Source organism: Bos taurus, chromosome 19 (genome assembly GCF_002263795.3).
Source record: "Bos taurus isolate L1 Dominette 01449 registration number 42190680 breed Hereford chromosome 19, ARS-UCD2.0, whole genome shotgun sequence".
Taxonomy (NCBI): domain Eukaryota; kingdom Metazoa; phylum Chordata; class Mammalia; order Artiodactyla; family Bovidae; genus Bos; species Bos taurus.
In genome coordinates this window covers 41013733-41031599 of record NC_037346.1, presented here as the reverse complement: position 1 = coordinate 41031599, position 17867 = coordinate 41013733, and the positions used below count along the sequence as shown (strand labels likewise).

The window sequence follows — 17867 nt, the reverse complement described above, 5'->3', positions numbered from 1 at the left end:
CACACTGGCAAGCACCTGCCTACACCTAACACAATGCCAAGTGTCAAGAAAGAGACAGGCATAACATTTGGTTTCTACCTTCAAAGAGTGTACATTTGGATAAGCATTTATTAACCATGGCATTGTAATTGTTCATTTTCCTATTAACCTCCTGTAGGACAAAAACTTTATACAAGTCCTACCATATAGCAGAGCCTGAGCAGAAACAACTTGGGCACTAGAATTAGGGGAAATCTAGGGACTTCCCTGGTGGCTCAGACGGTAAAGTGTCCACAATGCGGGAGACCCGGGTTCAATCCCTGGTTTGGGAAAATCCCCTGGAGAAGGAAATGGCAATCTACTCCAGTACTATTGCCTGGAAAATCCCATGGACAGAAGAGCCTGTTAGGCTACAGTCCATGGGGTTGCAAAGAGTTGGACATGACTGAGCAACTTCACTTTAGAAGAGTTTAGTAAAAGGACTATCTGCCAAAGTGTGGCAAATGATGTAGGGAAACCACTGGGAGTAGTAACTTTTGACCCCCACGTCCAAAGGATGAAGGCAAGTGAGTCAGAAAGTGAAAGTCATAAAGAGGGCCACCTTGAGAGGAGCTGTGCTTTTCATGGACAGTCACAGTCAACATGGAGGAGATGCCAGGGGAATAAACACCCTAAATTCATTCTCTTACCTTCCTGCAATTTCCTGATTTGGTCCCCATTGGGCAAACCTAATGAAGGCCAGAGGGCAGCTGATCTCCTGGAGGAGAGAGCAGGCTGGAGAAAGGAGGAAAGTGGATCTGGAAGGCAAATGGTTTTGTAGGGTCAGCACTCAATACCCGTTTGTCAGATTAGATTACTATTACCTACTTGTCTCCAGACAATGTCTAGTTTCTCTTTTCCCATTTTATGGTTCTCAAATTGCTATATTAGTGTTTTCCTAACACATGTTCCTCCTCTCTGCTACAGAAATAGATACATGCTTAAAGACAACTGTCCATAATCTAAAGTCCCAATAATCAGTGTCTACTCTTGAAACCCTAATGAAAGCTGAGACTCTTGTCTTTCCATGTATTTTCATCCCCTCCATCCTGTGCACCTAAATGTAACAAAATTATGAGTTCTCAGGGCCACGGGAAGCTGACATAGAAAAGGCTGAACAATCCCTATGCTGTGGGGAAGGGATGCAGTGGACTGAAGTGGAGATCCTGGCACAAGGGGACAGCATAGCACTGAGCTTCCACATACGGGCATCTGGGAATCTTAGGTAGACTGGAGATAAGAAAGGAAACAGAAGTGTCAGAGGGAGACAGAGAGAGAGAATTTGAAGAAGAGGCAACTTCCTGAAATTCAGAGCAGGCTCCAGGGACAGAAGTCTGAGAAATGCGCATAAGAGCAGAAAGAGATCTGTGCACAGAATAAGGAATAAAAAATTTTGTGCCTTCTTTTTGGTCTACATGCATCCTAAAAGAATGCTTATTCTTAAAAGTTGCCCTTTTAAGTGGTCAAATGTGATCTTTCAACAGACTTCTGCCCAAAATAATCTATCTTCTTCTCACCAAGAACTGAAATTCCTATTACAAGGAGCAATCTCTTATTTTACAACTGAAGAAAAAGTTCAAACTGCTAAATGCTTAGCGTGCCTGGAACAACACATGGTGAATACAGCTATATTTCTATTATGGTAAATGAACAGCTTTGACAAACCTAGACAGCATATTAAAAACCAGAGATACTACTTTACCAACAAAGGTCTGTCTAGTCAAAGATTTTTGGTTTTTTTGGTTTCCGTCTATGGTTTTTCCAGTAGTCATGTATGGGTGTGACAGTTGGACCATAAAGAAAGTTGAGCACCGAAGAACTGATGCTTTTTGAACTGTGCTGCTGGAGAAGACTTTTGAGAGTTCCTTGGACCGCAAGGAGATCAAACCAGTCAATCCTAAAGGAAATCAGTCCTGAATATTCATTGGAAGGACTGATGCTGAAGCTGAAGTTCAATACTTTGGCCACGTGATATGAAGAACTGACTCACTGGAAAAGACCCTGATGCTGGGACCCTTTTGCTTCAATCTAGGCAAAAGGAGAAGGAAGTGACAGAGGATGAGATGGTTGGATGGCATTACCAACTCGATGGACATGAGTTTGAGGAAGCTCCGAGAGTTGGTGATGGACAGGGAAGCCTGGCATGCTGCAATCCATGGGGTTGCAAAGAGACATGACTGAGTGACTGAACTGAAATAAACAGCATTGTATCTTTTCTTTAGACAGAAAAAAAAAGTTAAAACACAAGCTAGCCCATGGCTTCAGATGAAAGGCAGAGAGTCTGGCCTCAAGAAGATGGAGCAAAGAAAGAAAAGAGTAGAAATGCCAACAACAAACTTTAACAATTCCACAATTTTGTCTAAAGGCAACTCCTCAAAGTTGGAGATGTGCATGAGTATCTAGAATCAAAGCATGCTCAGATGTTGAGCTTATAAGGAACTTTGATCAAGAAGCATGCATGATAATTTCCAAAAATCAAGGGCCTGTAACTGTCTAAAAAGAGTCCCCGGCACACACTAAGCATTCCATAAATATTTCTTGAATGAAGGTGTGGTATAATTAGGTATAAGTGAGTGTTAGAGATCACTGTGAGCTAAAGTGGGGAAGTAAGAGGGAGAAGTGAGAGAACAAGAATTTACTGAGTGCCAACTAAGTGCCAGGCACTGCTGTTCTTCATTCATTTTCCTAACATCTTTTGGAAGTTTCACAGAGTAAAAAACTGAGACTCGGAGACGATAACTAACATTTACGCAAGCAGGAAAACAGTATGCCAGGACTCGATCACTGCTCTGTTTAACTCCAGAATGTACGCACTACTCCACGTGTTTCCCCTGAAAAGGGACTAGTAGTTGGCTTGAAAAGTTACATGGAAGGAGAGAGAGAAACCTGAGCTAGGCTCAAGAGCATGAGAATGACATGAATATAAGGTCAGAAAGAAACAAAGATTCTCTGTTAAAAGAGTGACTGCAATGCAGGGCTTCCAAAAAAAAAAAAAAAGATCATTCACCAGTCAGAAGGCAAAACCAGTAAAGAAGGGACTTGTCTGTTTCTCCCACTCACACACACTTTTCTGTCACATATAATCAACACCCTGAGGAGGCATCGCTTCAGTATATGTGGCTCATCAACTGCTAAACTAAGGGATAGAAAAATTAAGTTGACTAAAAAAAACTATATTTAAAAAACTCATCATTAAAAATGTTGTGTTACAGTGGTACATACATGAAAAGCTCTACAATAGTGTCACTGATTTTGAGGCTACACTTTGACCTTGACCTCAGCTACTCTTGCACTCAATGGCTTATTCCTCTGGGGTTTGGTAGCAGAGAAGTGCTAGAAGTGGCTATGGGTCTATTAAGGCCTCAGGGGAAGCTGTGGCCCAAAGAGGGCTCAGAGAAGTAGGGCGTGGAGGAGTTTATGGGGCTGGGGCTGGGTTGGGCACTGGCACAGGGTGGAAAAGCATCAGTGCTGGAACAAATGGAAGCGTTGGAAATGCTGGTGGCTCTGATGCTGCTGCCTTATTTCAAGTAATTAGAGGGAAAATATGCATAAATTGATAGTCTCCTATTTTGATAAGGTGCATCACCTAGAAAATAACAGTGCTGACACTGAATTCAAAAGAAAAAGATGGTATGAGAATTCTGGAAACTGAGGCATGAATGGTCAATCTCAAGACTACAGCAAACATTACATCACTAATGGAGGACCTTAAAACTCAGGAAAGTTGTCTTACCTAGAAAACACTTTTTTCCCTGGCCAACATCCATCATATCAAACAAATTGATGTATTTAATACAAAAAGAAAAATATCTAATGTGCATAAAAATTAACATGAAATAGCTTGACACTCATTTGAAAAGGAATATTTGCCTTTTTGTGTGTGTATTTCAGAAGCTATAAAAGAAAATACATTTAGCTGAAAAGTTCCATAACAGTCCCAGAAAGGTATGAATTTAAACTACATAGATGTTTATCTAGTTTATACAAATATACTTATGATTGGCATATATTTATGATAACTGAAATCAGGTATATAATCTGGACCTAATAGCACCCAATGAATTCTGCTGAATGATATGGCTCCTTTTTCTCTCTCAAAAGTCAGCACAAACATGACTTTGGAAAACATCAACACTCTGCCTCAGATCAACGGTTTCAGGCTCACTGTGGATGACTTCAGCTCAAGTAAATCAGAAAACATGTAAAGGATTGATTATCAAGAAAATATTTTCCCCATAATCACTCTAACAAGCAGTTACTACCAAATTTACAATATCATTCTTTCATATTATTAAACATCCCAACATATAACAATTTGTTTTAAAACATTTAAATTACAATAAATAGCAACCATAGGGTAGCTATCGGAAAACTTCCAGCTCTTTGAAATGTAACCTATGGCATATGACCCTCAAATCACAGATCAGAGACCTATTTTTACAAAGTTGCAGAATATCCCCAGGACTGTTCTCAGTAATTAGAGAATCTAGCACCTTTCCTGGAGTCAGGAATTACATGAAATGTAACCAAAAGTCTCAGTACAGCAGCATACATGAAGATACAATGGTAGTGTCACTGTGAGACACTCATTTCATAAGGCACAGGTAATATAACGCAGACTACAAAGTTAACATGTCTACTAGGTTTTTGCCATCTCCCTCCCCCTACCTAGCCCTCTGACCTCAGTAATAACCCATAGGCGCCTGGGTCATGACAGGGTATGGATAAATATAATGCTTTCTCAGAGCAGCATGGTAATGCATCATGCTGGACAGGACACTCAATCAGAAGCGAATATGAAAAACCAGGGTCAGCAATGATGGGTAGTGGGAATGTGGAATTTCTTATTAATATCTGCATCCTTCTGAATCTTAATCCTTGGTACTTTTTCATATTTTGCAAAAGTCTCAAAATTTTAAAAACAGTGCTGGACTAGGAATAAAAAGACTTGGATTCAGGTTCATGCATGTTCATCCATGGCTTTGTTGAACTGTTACTGAGTCTCAACTATTTGCTAATTAAAGAATAATAACGCCCCTTCCCACTCCTCCCAGCAAAACTTAAACCCCTCGCAGTGAGAGTAAAGATCAAGTGAATCACACCAAAATCCTTTTAAACTATAAAAATATTATCTTTTATTACATTGATCCTCAATACTTTTTTGGCTGCACCATGTGGCTTGTGGGATCTTAGTTCCCTGACAAGGGACTGCAGCGGTGAAAGTGTCAAGTCCAAACCACTGGACTACCAGGGAATTCCCTTGAATATTTCTGCAACAGAGTTGTCAGATAAAATACAGGGAACTCAGCTAAATTGGAATTTCAGGTAAACAATGAATAAAGTTTTAGTACAAACATTTCCAAATATTATATGGGACACATTCTAAAAAAAAAGTATTGTTTATCTGAAATTCAAATTTAATTGCGCAGGCATCCTGTATTTTTATTTGCTAAATCTAGGAACACTATTTTATAATCTTCTAGAAATTTTTTAAAACCTTAAAAATGATTTCTAAAATCTACATCTCCATTTTCATCTTTTCAATCTTTTTAAATTACCATATTGCAGATGCAAAAAAAAGTAACCTGCAGTGTTCAGTTCAGTCGCTCAGTCGTGTCCAACTCTTTGCGACCCCATGAATCACAGCACGCCAGGCCTCCCTGTTCATCACCAACTCCCAGGGTTTACCCAAACTCATGTCCATCGAGTCAGTGATGTCATCCAGCCATTTCATCCTCTGCCGTCCCCTTCTCCTCCTGCCTCCAATCCCTCCCAGCCTCAGAGTCTTTTCCAATGAGTCAACTCTTCGCATGAGGTGGCCAAAGTATTGGAGTTTCAGCTTTAACATCAGTCCTTCCAATGAACACCCAGGACCGATCTCCTTTAGGATGGGCTGGTTGGATCTCCTTGCAATCCAAGGGACTCTCAAGAGTCTTCTCCAACACCACAGTTCAAAAGCATCAATTCTTTGGCGCTCAGCTTTCTTCACAGTCCAACTCTCACATCTATACATGACCACTGGAAAAATCATAGTCTTGACTAGACCGACCTTTGTTGGCAAAGTAATGTCTCTGCTTTTGAATGTGCTATCTAGGTTGGTCATAACTTTCCTTCCAAGGAGTAAGCGTCTTTTAATTTCATGGCTGCAATCACCATCTGCAGTAATTTTGGAGCCCAAAAAATAAAGTCTGACACTGTTTTCACTGTTTCCCCTGTGGTGTATTGATTACTTTATTTTGGATCAGGAAGTGAGGGTTGACAATGTTACCTCATATTGAAGTCAATGTAGAAATCAAGATGGGCCAGGAATGGACCTGACTGCCCTGCTGAACCACAGGAGGGGGCAATCTGAGGTCTCAGTAGAACAAATCACAAAAAAAAACTGATGTCTGGTTTAATGAAAAAGTAAACCTATCATTGCCCAAAAAAAGCATCCAATACTAAGCAGAGATCATGAAAGCTGGTACAATGTTTATATTTTTATTCTCCTCTAATATTTTAGGGTAAAGAACTGAATGGGCAAGTACCAACTTCTGCTAACAAGACAAGTACCAACAGGAGCAAGATGGTAAGCTGTGGCAAACCCTGCAGCCACTGGAATTAGAGCTTCAGGTCCAGTAATCTCTGGTAAGAAGACTGTTGTTTCCAAAGTCCACTATCCACATGTGACAGTTACTGAGAGGTCACAGATCTCTCAAACAATTTCATGTCTCCATAGAACAATGTCTGCACTATAAAAATTAAATACAACTCTGTTTAGGGGCTAAACGAGAGAAGAACAGTAGATGAGAAGAAGAGAGAAAGACACAATTCAAAGAATAAATAAATTCAGAACAGCTGATTTTAAATTACAATTTAAGTTTTGTCTGGTAGTAGTTTAGATTATGTTCCGCTCTGTATTTCTACTCTGAAATTTTTAATGAATCATCTTTTTACATTTACTTCCATTCCTGCAGAAGCAATCCTTGAATTCTAGTTTGACAGAAACCAAAAGTATCAATAACTACTGTTGTCAACGTTCACAAACGCACAAAACGATTAGCACGGTGGGCGGGGTCAAGTTCAACAAATCAGGATTCAAGCAGAGAGCCCAAATGTTGAACAGAACAACTCCTGTGTGAATATTTGGCTGGTAAATGAGATTGAAAAGTACCATAAGCTAATGAATGGAAAATCTGGGTAAGTGATACAATAAATAATCCACTAAAACCCTAGCCATTTGATGAAATACCTAGTTCTTAAATTATTGGGTATACTTAATCAAACCTAGACTATCAGGCTAAATAGCATGTGGCATAAAATAATTTACCATTGTGACTGATCCACACCTAAATCAGTCAAATCCATACCCTCAACATCATAGTGTTGGCAGAACATCTTATAAAATAATATTTTAAAACCAGCTAGACAAAAAGGAACATTCTTCAAATCTGCTCACCTTAAAAATTTCATTTAGTTCATTTATAGGCTGGAACAGGTTCAATCTTTACCACTGTATTTCATATTTTGGGGACTGTCTTTGAAACCACAAAGCAAAGTTTAATTAGACATTTGGCAGTAAAAGGTCATGGTTAAAGAGTATGAGATCTAGAGGAGGCAGACGCGGTTTCAACTCTGGTTCCATTATGAATTTATTAGCTGTATTACCCCTGTGTACAATATGTAATCACTCAAACCTTCAGTTTCCTCCTCTGGGGGATAAAAAAGACCTAAAGTAGTATCTGCCTTATAGAGTTGTTAAGTGAGCTGGATGAGAAAATGTACATAAAGCCCATAGAGTGCCTGGCACTGAGTAAATGTTAAACACATGTTAGTGTTGAAAGTGGTGACAGTTCTTGTTATTCTTAATATTCTTACACTTGGAGCAACTTATTGGATATCAGTGTGACAAACTGCTAATGATAATTATCCTGATAGGGGTTGTGGAGTCCTCATCCTTGGATAGTTGAAAAAAAAAAAAAGTAATCCTACTACATCCTATTTGCTGCTGCTGCTGCTATGTCGCTTCAGTCGTGTCCGACTCTGTGCGACCCCATAGACGGCAGCCCACCAGGCTCCCCTGTCCCTGGGATTCTCCAGGCAAGAACACTGGAGTGGGTTGCCATTTCCTTCTCCAATGCATGAAAGTGAAAAGTGAAAGTGAAGTCACTCAGTCGTGTCCGACTCTTAGCGACCCCATGGACTGCAGCCTACCAGGCTCCTCGGTCCACCGGATTTTCCAGGCAAGAGTACTGGAGTGGAGTGCCATTGCCTTCTCCAACATCCTATTTAAATGGTAGCAATTATATGTGAGATGTCAAGGAGGAAAAAAATAACATACAACACCTTACAGTTCTATAAATATCCAATTATTTCTATCTAAGCTTTAGGATTGAAAGTGAAAAGTGAAAGTCACTCAGTCATGTCCTACTCTTTGTGACCCCATGGACTAAACAGTCCATGGAATTCTCCAGGGCCAGACTACTGGAGTGGGTAGCTGTTCCCTTCTCCAGGGGATCTTCCCAACCCAGGAATCAAACTGGGGTCTCATGCATTGCAAGCGGATTCTTTACCAGCTGAGCTACCAGAGAAGCCCTAAGTTTTAGGGTTAGAAAATTCTAATCTAAACTCCACATTTTAACCAAAATGATCAACATGGAAAATATTTATGAGAGACATCAAAGAGTTTGATAGCTTTTGAAGCTGGAAAGTCCCAAAGCAACGAAACCCCTTTCTGTCACAGTTAACTATTAAAATTAGTTCAGGTATGCACCTTATGTTTACATGTAAAGAGTAAAAACCTGATTTTTAAAATGCAGTTAATCTCTGTAATGGGTGTTAGCTCTGAGTGGAAAAACCAGCATTTAAGAAAGGATTAACACTGTTATTAATCATGGTGATTAATCATGGTGGTTAATTGCTCTGGTTTGTTACTTTAATGACTAGTCTGGAGCTTACAACAATCCTGACAGAGTTAGGAACCCCTAGAAAACCAAGTAGGAAGCACCTTCAAAAAGTTAAGAGTGTAGCCTAAGTAGATGAGACCCTCAAGTCTGACCTCTTCAAAAGCAAGAATTCTTGCCATATTAATGCTCTTTCTTTTCAAAAGCTTTCTTTTCATATTAGTCCATCTTTTCACCACAAATGTAACAATGATAAGAACAGCTTGTTTGGGCTTTCCTGGTAGCTCAGTGGTAAGGAATCTACTTGTCAATGCAGGAGATTCGGGTTCGATCCTTGGCCTGAGAAGATTCTACATGCCGCAGAGAAACTAAGCCCATGTACCACAACTATTCAGCCTGTGCTCGAGAGCCCAGGAATCAAAACTATTGAGCCCATGTGCCACAGCTGCGGGAGCCTGTGCACCCTAGAGCCTGAGCTCCACAACAGAGGCCACCACAATGAGAAGCCAGCACCCTGCAAGAAGAGCACCCCCAGCTGCTACAACTAGAGAAAAGTTTGCACAGCGATGAAGACCCAGCACAGCTAAAAAGACATAAATAAATTATTTTTTTTAAAGCACTGTTTATAATAGCCAGGACATGGAAGCAACCTAGATGCCCATCAGCAGATGAATGGATAAGAAAGCTGTGGTACATATACACAATGGAGTATTACTCAGCCATTAAAAAGAATACATTTGAATCAGTTCTAATGAGGTGGATGAAACTGGAACCTATTATACAGAGTGAAGTAAGCCAGAAAGAAAAACACCAATGCAGTATACTAACGCATATATATGGAATTTAGAAAGATGGTAACAATAACCCTTTGTACGAGACAACAAAAGAGACACTGATGTATAGATCAGTCTTATGGACTCTGTGGGAGAGGGAGAGGGTGGGGAGATTTGGGAGAATGGCATTGAAACATGTATAATATCATGTATGAAATGAGTCGCCAGTCCAGGTTCGATGCACGATGCTGGATGCTTGGGGCTGGTGCACTGGGACGACCCAGAGGGAGGGTATGGGGAGGGAGGAGGGAAGAGGGTTCAGGATGGGGAACACAGGTATACCTGTGGCGGATTCATTTCGATATTTGGCAAAACTAATACAATATTGTAAAGTTTAAATATAAAATAAAATTTAAATAAATAAAATAAAAAGAAGAGCTTGTCCAATCTGAGAAAGAAAGTAAAATCCCTTATGTTCTTGCTAATTTCTAAGTTACAAGACTAGAAAATGCAATTCCACATTACTTCAGGAGAGCTGTAAGCATTGCTCATTGTATTAAAGCGAAAGCTCTGAAGTTAGGTCTGTGTTCAAATCCCTTTATTGAATTCTGGGCAAGCTACTAATTTTTCAGTTAAAAAAAAGGTACCCCTTTCACTTGCTGTCAGGATTTACTGACAGAAACATTCAGGTCAAGTGTTTAGCACAGACCCTTGGAACATAGGAAAGTTTTAATAAGCTCTATAAGCTTTAACTATCTGAGGATTGACTGAAAATGCTGCATATTTAATTAATGCATTTACTCCAAGACATTATAAACTCTTCCGTTGTTTTCAATCTTCAGCCTTGTGGAGGAAGATCATTGAACAGTTATGGTAAATTTTCTCTACTGCTATTGTTACAGTTAAATAATTATTTAAATCTATTCCTTATCATTCCCACTGCACACACAAAAATGAATTGATTCTGACAAAAGCTTTTCTTAATTTGCTATGAAACTGACAAAGTTTCTTGACTTTTTTCAGTTCAGTATTTTAAAAATCTCTAAACAATAAAATTGAGATTAATTTCATAAGATTTTTTTTCAATTTAGGCACATTACATGTATCCACTTAAATATGAATAATACTTATTTATTCTATAAACCCCTGGAGGAGGAAATGGCAACCCACTCCAGTATTCTTGTCTGAAAATTCCCATGGACAGAGGAGCCTGGCGGGCCACAGTCCTCAAAGAGTCAGACACGACTGAGCAACTAAGCATGGCACATACATAATCTAAGGTATATATCATCATATATTTTAAGATATCTAAAAATTCCTATGCAGAATCTTAGATTTCTTATTGTTCTTACACAACATTCTCATATCTGAAAATTATTACAACTGGCTTTAAAGAAAAATCAAATTAGTTGTCTTCAACTAGCCTTTATTTAAATTTTAAACTTGTATATTGCGAAAACATAGGAGAGAAGAGTTTTGAGACCAAAATAAAGGCAAAGAAAAGAAAACGGGAAAAGGCTCCGAGATGATAGGAAAACATTCAGAAAACATTAAGTATCTACTAGGTGCAGCAAGAGAAAAAGGTACCCTCCCTTCTCTAAAGGAGCTTTCATGTCTTAACTCATTGGGAACAATAATAATTATATCATACTATAAACTACTAGGTTGTACACACAGGAAATGAAAAGAAAGAGACAGCCATGGCTAGACTAATGGTGAGAAGCCTCATGAAGGAGAGGAGTTTGGACTTGATTTGAATAAGGCCTATTGTTAGTAGTACTAAAATATACATATTTTAGTATTTACTATTATTATTACCCATATTTTATAGGGTAGTAAAATGACACACAGGCTCATTTTTAAAGGCTGAGTGTTTTGCCCAAGGCCACATATTTAATAATTACAAGAAGATGCAACAATTTTTCCACTCTACTACCTTCACTCACTGCAGGAAGAATGAGGTTGGACAGACAGAATAGGGCAAGGCTACCAAAAAGACACAATCTACTAATAAGAGAAATCCTTAGGTACTTATTATGCGTGTGGATGAAATGATGACAGTATTTTTCAAGAACAGTCATCTTGCAGCCATGACTAGAACAGATCTTAGGTGACATGGCACCGAGCCAAGAAAACCACTTCAGAAGTTGGTGATGTAATTGATGACAGAAGTGATGAAATTCTGGATTAGGACGGCTGTGGTGGGACTAGACAAAAAGAAACAAATATATCAGATGGAACAAAAGAAAAAGTGACAAAATTGGTAACTTGGTGGATGTCGGAGATAAAGAAAAGAATAAAGTTAAAAATGAGAGCATGTGTTATTCAGGGAAAAACAGCATGGTTCGTCACAAAGTTATCAAACAGAACAAATAGAACACCTTTACCCTGCTGGACCATTCCCCAACCCAAGCCATTTTCTCCTCCTCACTAGCTGTATTTCAACCTTTAATCCAGCTTCCATCCACTCATATTTTACTGACCAACTGTGGGTTAGGTTCTAATCATAGTAACAGTAATAACAGTAACAGAAAAACCTTTTTAAAGCACTTATTCTATAAAGGCCAGCATGCACGCATGCTAAATCGCTTCAGTCTTGTCCGACTCTTTGGGATCCTATGGACTGTAGCCCGCCCACTGTCCATGGTAGTCTCCAAGCAAGAATACTGGAGTGGGTTGCCATTTCCTTCTCCAGAAGGAAACGCCAGGCACTGTTCTAAATGCTTTATATTAATTCATTTAATTCCCACTTACACCTCTATAGGATAATCACAAGTATGATGCCACATTGGAACTGAGAAAACTGAAATACAGTCACACAGTAAGTGGATGCATTGTTACCCAAGCAGTCTGATGCCAACGCCCACCCATCTAACCACACCGCTACACTACACTGAAAAGCCTTCATGCTACTTCCATATTTTGACAGTCTCCATCATACTGTAGCCTTGGAAGTTTTAGAAAAACTGTGTAATACGGGAGTCTCTCCAGATTTCAGAGCCCTGAGTATTAGAGGTTTTCCAATGACAAGACATGGGCTTTACCAATATCTTGATTGTCCTAATTATTCAGCTATCCGGGAGAAGAGTACCAAATCCATCAAACACTTGTACAGCTTTCCACTTGGTGTTGACTCCATAGGTCATAATCACAAAGGCGCATTTCAGCAGTTTGCACAGTCACAGAACATTCAAGCAAAGAATGTCTTATTCTCAAACTTTACATGATAAATTAAAAATTCTAAACATTTAGCTTATCAACCTTGCCATCTTGAGACATAACTTGCATTATCAGTTTTGTCTTTCTGCCACTAAATGATTTATTACATCTCAATTGATCAGAGAAGAAATGTGCAAATAGAACTTTCAGTTAGAAAAAATTATTCAAAAGAGAACTTTACTGGAGGCAAAATAAGAAAGAAATAGAAAAGTGATCCAAACCCCAACAGTGAGATGAGTCAAGCTAATAACAAAGCTAAATCAACAACACATTTCAAGAGCCACAGATAAATTAACCCAATGAGAATAAGAGCTACATCCATTCTAATCATGACTCAAAACTCAGAAGCAATTGAGAAGAAACTGATAAATAAAATACTAAAAGCAAAACCATCAACTCCAATATACACAGTGGACTGTCCCACCACTACTCTACTCAATCTGCCCTCTGAAAGGGTGCCAACAGCTTCTAAATGACCAATGATCTTTCTTCAATTCCCTTTCTCCTTGATCTTCCTTTAGAGACCACTCCACTTTACCTGGGTTCTTTTCCCCCTTGACTTCCATGATCCTTCTCCCTGCTTTCCCAGATCCTAGGCATCACTCTTCTCAATACTATTCTCTAGCTTTTCACCAGCCCCTCAAGTGGTTGTCTCCAAAAAAGTTCAGACTTGGACCCTCTGCTCATTTCTCTAAATTCCTTCCCTTGGGGTCCTCACTATCCTGAAATCTGCTCCTCTAATCTCTCTCCTGAACTGTAGTCCTATGACTCTAAGTGTTAAAAGACATTTTCACAGTATTATTTTAAATTCACGAGTTTTAATCTAAGTTGGTCTTCTCCTCAAAACTTGATCTCACTATTCTTTCACTGTGCCCTCACACATCACACACACACACACACACACACACACACACACACACACGCCACTGTCAGACTCCCTTCTCTGAACTCCCTCAACACCCTGTCCATGCCTCAACTGTAGCCCAGATTACCCTAATTCTGATTCATGGGTATGTTTGTTTGCCTCTCCAAGTACACTCACTGAGGGGCAGGAACTGTCTGAGTCACCTATGTAGCCCCAGGGAATAATACTGCAGATGCTGAATAAAATCTGTAAGAGAAATGAATGACTATGGACAAATCTGTTTCAGCCAAACTGGTCTCCACCTGCTTGGCATTTCACAGTCCCCACTCCCCAGCCCAGAACAGTCCTCTCTGCTGCTGCATATAAGGAAAACTCCTACCCATCCTTCCGGAGACTCAACTTAAATTCCACTTAGTCAGGTGACCCCATTCAATCAGACTCCTTGCTCATCAGTCTTAAGGTGGCAGGCAGTTCAGTGTCATGAACCCAGTATCATCTTTGAAACCACTTAGGCAAGTTGTAGCAGAAACCAGCTGTCTTACTCTTGGCAGATCCCTGAAGCTTTCTAAAGCTTCATTTCTTCAGCTATAAAATGAGACAAATAATATCCATCTGGAGAATGTGGGGGAGGATTAAAGAAGAGTAAACTACCTCAGTTCAGTTCAGTTCAGTTCAGTCGCTCAGTCGTGTCCAACTCTTTGTGACCCATGAATCGCAGTATGCTAGGCCTCACTGTCCATCACCAACTCCTGGAGTTCACTCAGACTCACGTCCATTGAGTTAGTGATGCCATCCAGCCATCTCATTCTCTGTCATCCCCTTCTCCTCCTGCCCCCAATCTCTCCCAGCAACAGAGTCTTTTACAATGAGTCAATTCTTCGAGTGAGGTGGCCAAAGCACTGGAGTTTCAGCTTTAGCATCATTCCGTCCAAAGAAATCCCAGGGCTGATCTCCTTCAGAATGGACTGGTTGGATCTCCTTGCAGTCCAAGGAACTCTCAAGAGTCTTCTCCAACACCACAGTTCAAAAGCATCAATTCTTTGGCGCTCAGCTTTCTTCACAGTCCAACTCTCCCATCCATACATGATGACAGGAAAAACCATAGCCTTGAGTAAACTACCTAGAACACAGTAAATGTTCAGGAAATATTAACTCCTCCCTCCCACTTCATTTACCATTTACATAGGACTTATAGTGCACATTTTTGTCTCTATGACTAGATTGTAACAATTGGTAAGATCTGTAAGGGTAGGAGATGAATCTCATTTACGTTCCTATCGTTTAAACATTTCTCAACGTGCCTTACATAGAGATACAACAAAAATTGAGAATAATGAAATTACAATTACAGTGGATTATGGCAATCAGGTGTAAACAGGGCCAACACTAGAGCTGACCATAGTGCGTTTTCCATCCAATTTAGCTGCAGGATTATCACATGGCACCTCTGTAATTTTTGCACATGCCAAAAGCTGGTTTCAACAAATGACCACACATTTGTTGAAACCAATTTCTAGAGTACACAAGTCAATAAGGAGTCTTTGATAATAACATTAAAGTTGGTTTAAATGCTGCAGTCAGTATTAGAAGAGTGTCTGTATTTGTACTTTTTCCCATATACTTTTAGGAAGCCTTCTACAAATTCTGTGATTTAATGTGATAGCAACAGAGCTCTTCATACTACCTGTTAACTGAAATTAGATTGAGATGCTTATATTTTTCCACCAGAGTTTTTTTTTTTTTTTTTAAAGAATACATTTGAATCAGTTCTAATGAGGTGGATGAAACTGGAGCCTATTATACAGAGTGAAGTAAGCCAGAAGGAAAAACATAAATACAGTATACTAACGCATATATATGGAATTTAGAAAGATAGTAACAATAACCCAGTGTACGAGACAGCAAAAGAAACACTGATGTATAGAACAGTCTTATGGACTCTGTGAGAGAGGGAGAGGGTGGGAAGATTTGGGAGAATGACATTGAAACATGTAAAATATCATGTAAGAAACGAGTTGCCAGTCCAGGTTCGATACACGATACTGGATGCTTGGGGCTAGTGCACTGGGACGACCCAGAGGGATGGTATGGGGAGGGAGGAGGGAGGAGGGTTCAGGATGGGGAACACATGTATACCTGTGGCAGATTCATTTTGATATTTGGCAAAACTAATACAATTATGTAAAGTTTAAAAAAAAAAAAAAAGGTTAACACTAAAGCAAAACTAGCAAGATCAACTCCCAAAATATAATTACAGGTAAAATTTGGCAAAATCTCTTTATTCTTTCTAAATTAATTTCATTAATATCAGGTCTTCAGCATCGTCTCTGAACTTGTTGGAATGTTTTTTTTCCAGTCTGGCTTATCATAACCTTCCTTTACTACATGTTATCTTCAGCAAGAATCAATTCCCACAGCTGAGTTTCATTTTTTCTTTTAACTCTGCCCCACTTGCATGTGGTAACAAGTCGGAGAAGCCTCAATTGTTGGGTAGTAACCTCCACTCTCACAGTCAACACCTCATTCACACTCCCAGCCATATTGCCTTTCCCTGCAGAAGCTAATTCTATAGTTTTCATAAACTGGAGTGTGCAACTTTAAGTGTAATTTGAGAAAGCAATTAGTAATGGAAGTGTGTGCCAAACACCCTACCCTTTCAACATATTCGTGTTTCCAAGTACTTTTTGTTTTGTTGCTTCCCATGTGGAGAAGTTTATGGGAAGAAAAAGAGGCATTCAGTTCTCTGACCAAATCCACCAGAACAGAGAATACAGACACACATTGATAATGCAGGAAGAGCCAAAAGCCAGGCATCAGACCAATTTTCTAACTTCATTTATCCACCTATTTTATCTCTTTAGGCAAAATCATAACCGCTCTCAGCTTCAACTTCCTCTTCTATAAAATAGAGACAATACCCTCCCTATCTCAGCAGTTTGAGTAATAAAATGACAGCATCAAAAATAGCACTGTATAACTGTAAACTGTGTGTGAATATATACAGAAATATATATGTGAATATATTTTTGAATAGCAATGCCATATCCTATAGATAAAAAAATAATTTTATATCATGTGTTAAAGTGAAAAGTGAAAGTGAAAGTCGTTCAGTCGTGTCCAACTCTTCGTGACTCCAAGGACTGTACAGTCCATTAAATTCTCCAGGCCAGAATACTGGAGTGGGTAGCTGTTCCTTTCCACAGGGCATCTTCCCAACCCAGGGATCGAACCCAGGTCTCCTGCATTGCAGGCGGATTCTTTACTAGCTGAGTCACAAGGGAAGCCCAAGAATACTGGGATTGGTAGCCTATCCCTTCTCCAGGGGAATCTTCCCGACCCAGGAATCAAACTGGGGTCTCCTGCATTGCAGGCAGATTCTTTTACCAACTGAGCTATCAGGGAAGCCCATGAGCTATCATGTGTTAAAAGTCCCAATTCAATACTTTATTAAATAATTATATAAAATTCTACACACAGTAAATCCAAGGAAAAAATTTTTTTTGAGAAAGAGAATCTAGCTTTCAAACACAAGTTCACAGACCAGTTCATAATTTTGAAGCAAGTATCATTTTCTAATCTGGTATATTCTTGTAAGAAAATTTTTACTCATAATCACTTCCTTTTCTATTGGCCAAACTTAGAGTAAACAAAATACTGGAGATTAGTTCATATCTTGTGCTAAGAATTTCTGCAATGTGGTCTTCATATAAGCCTTCATTACAATGAATTTAAAAATTAAAAAAAAAATCCAGGATAACTTCCTGATGTTAGATTTCTTTAAATGTTAAAAAGAATAGCACCATTAAATTAGAAGATTCCTAAACCATTACACATTTCCAATTTCCTAGACAAAATATCAATGTACTTTCATTCTCCAAAGATTTTCTATAAACATTCACACACATGCATTTCTTAAGTTGTATTTTTATGTCTTTATTTATATGTGGTAACTTTTGAACACAAATCATTTAACATGTTTTTTATTTTCATTTTGGTTGCTTGCAGTTTACTCTACAGTCCTATCATGGCATGATTCTATCTGAATTTATGCTGTTCTAATTAATTAAAACTGTTTAAAACATGAATTTGAAAAGCATTAACTATGATTTT

At 39.0% G+C, this 17867-nt stretch overlaps 1 long non-coding RNA gene across 2 annotated transcripts in view; it reads right to left on the bottom strand.

Annotated features, from left to right (window-relative positions):
- Nucleotides 1-17867, bottom strand: part of LOC132343071 (uncharacterized) — a 37520-nt gene that overhangs the window by 15937 nt on the left and 3716 nt on the right. For both annotated transcript variants that reach the window (XR_009491750.1, XR_009491751.1), the window contains exon 2: nt 669-776. This is a non-coding gene — a long non-coding RNA (uncharacterized lncRNA). The remainder of the gene's footprint in view (nt 1-668; nt 777-17867) is intronic.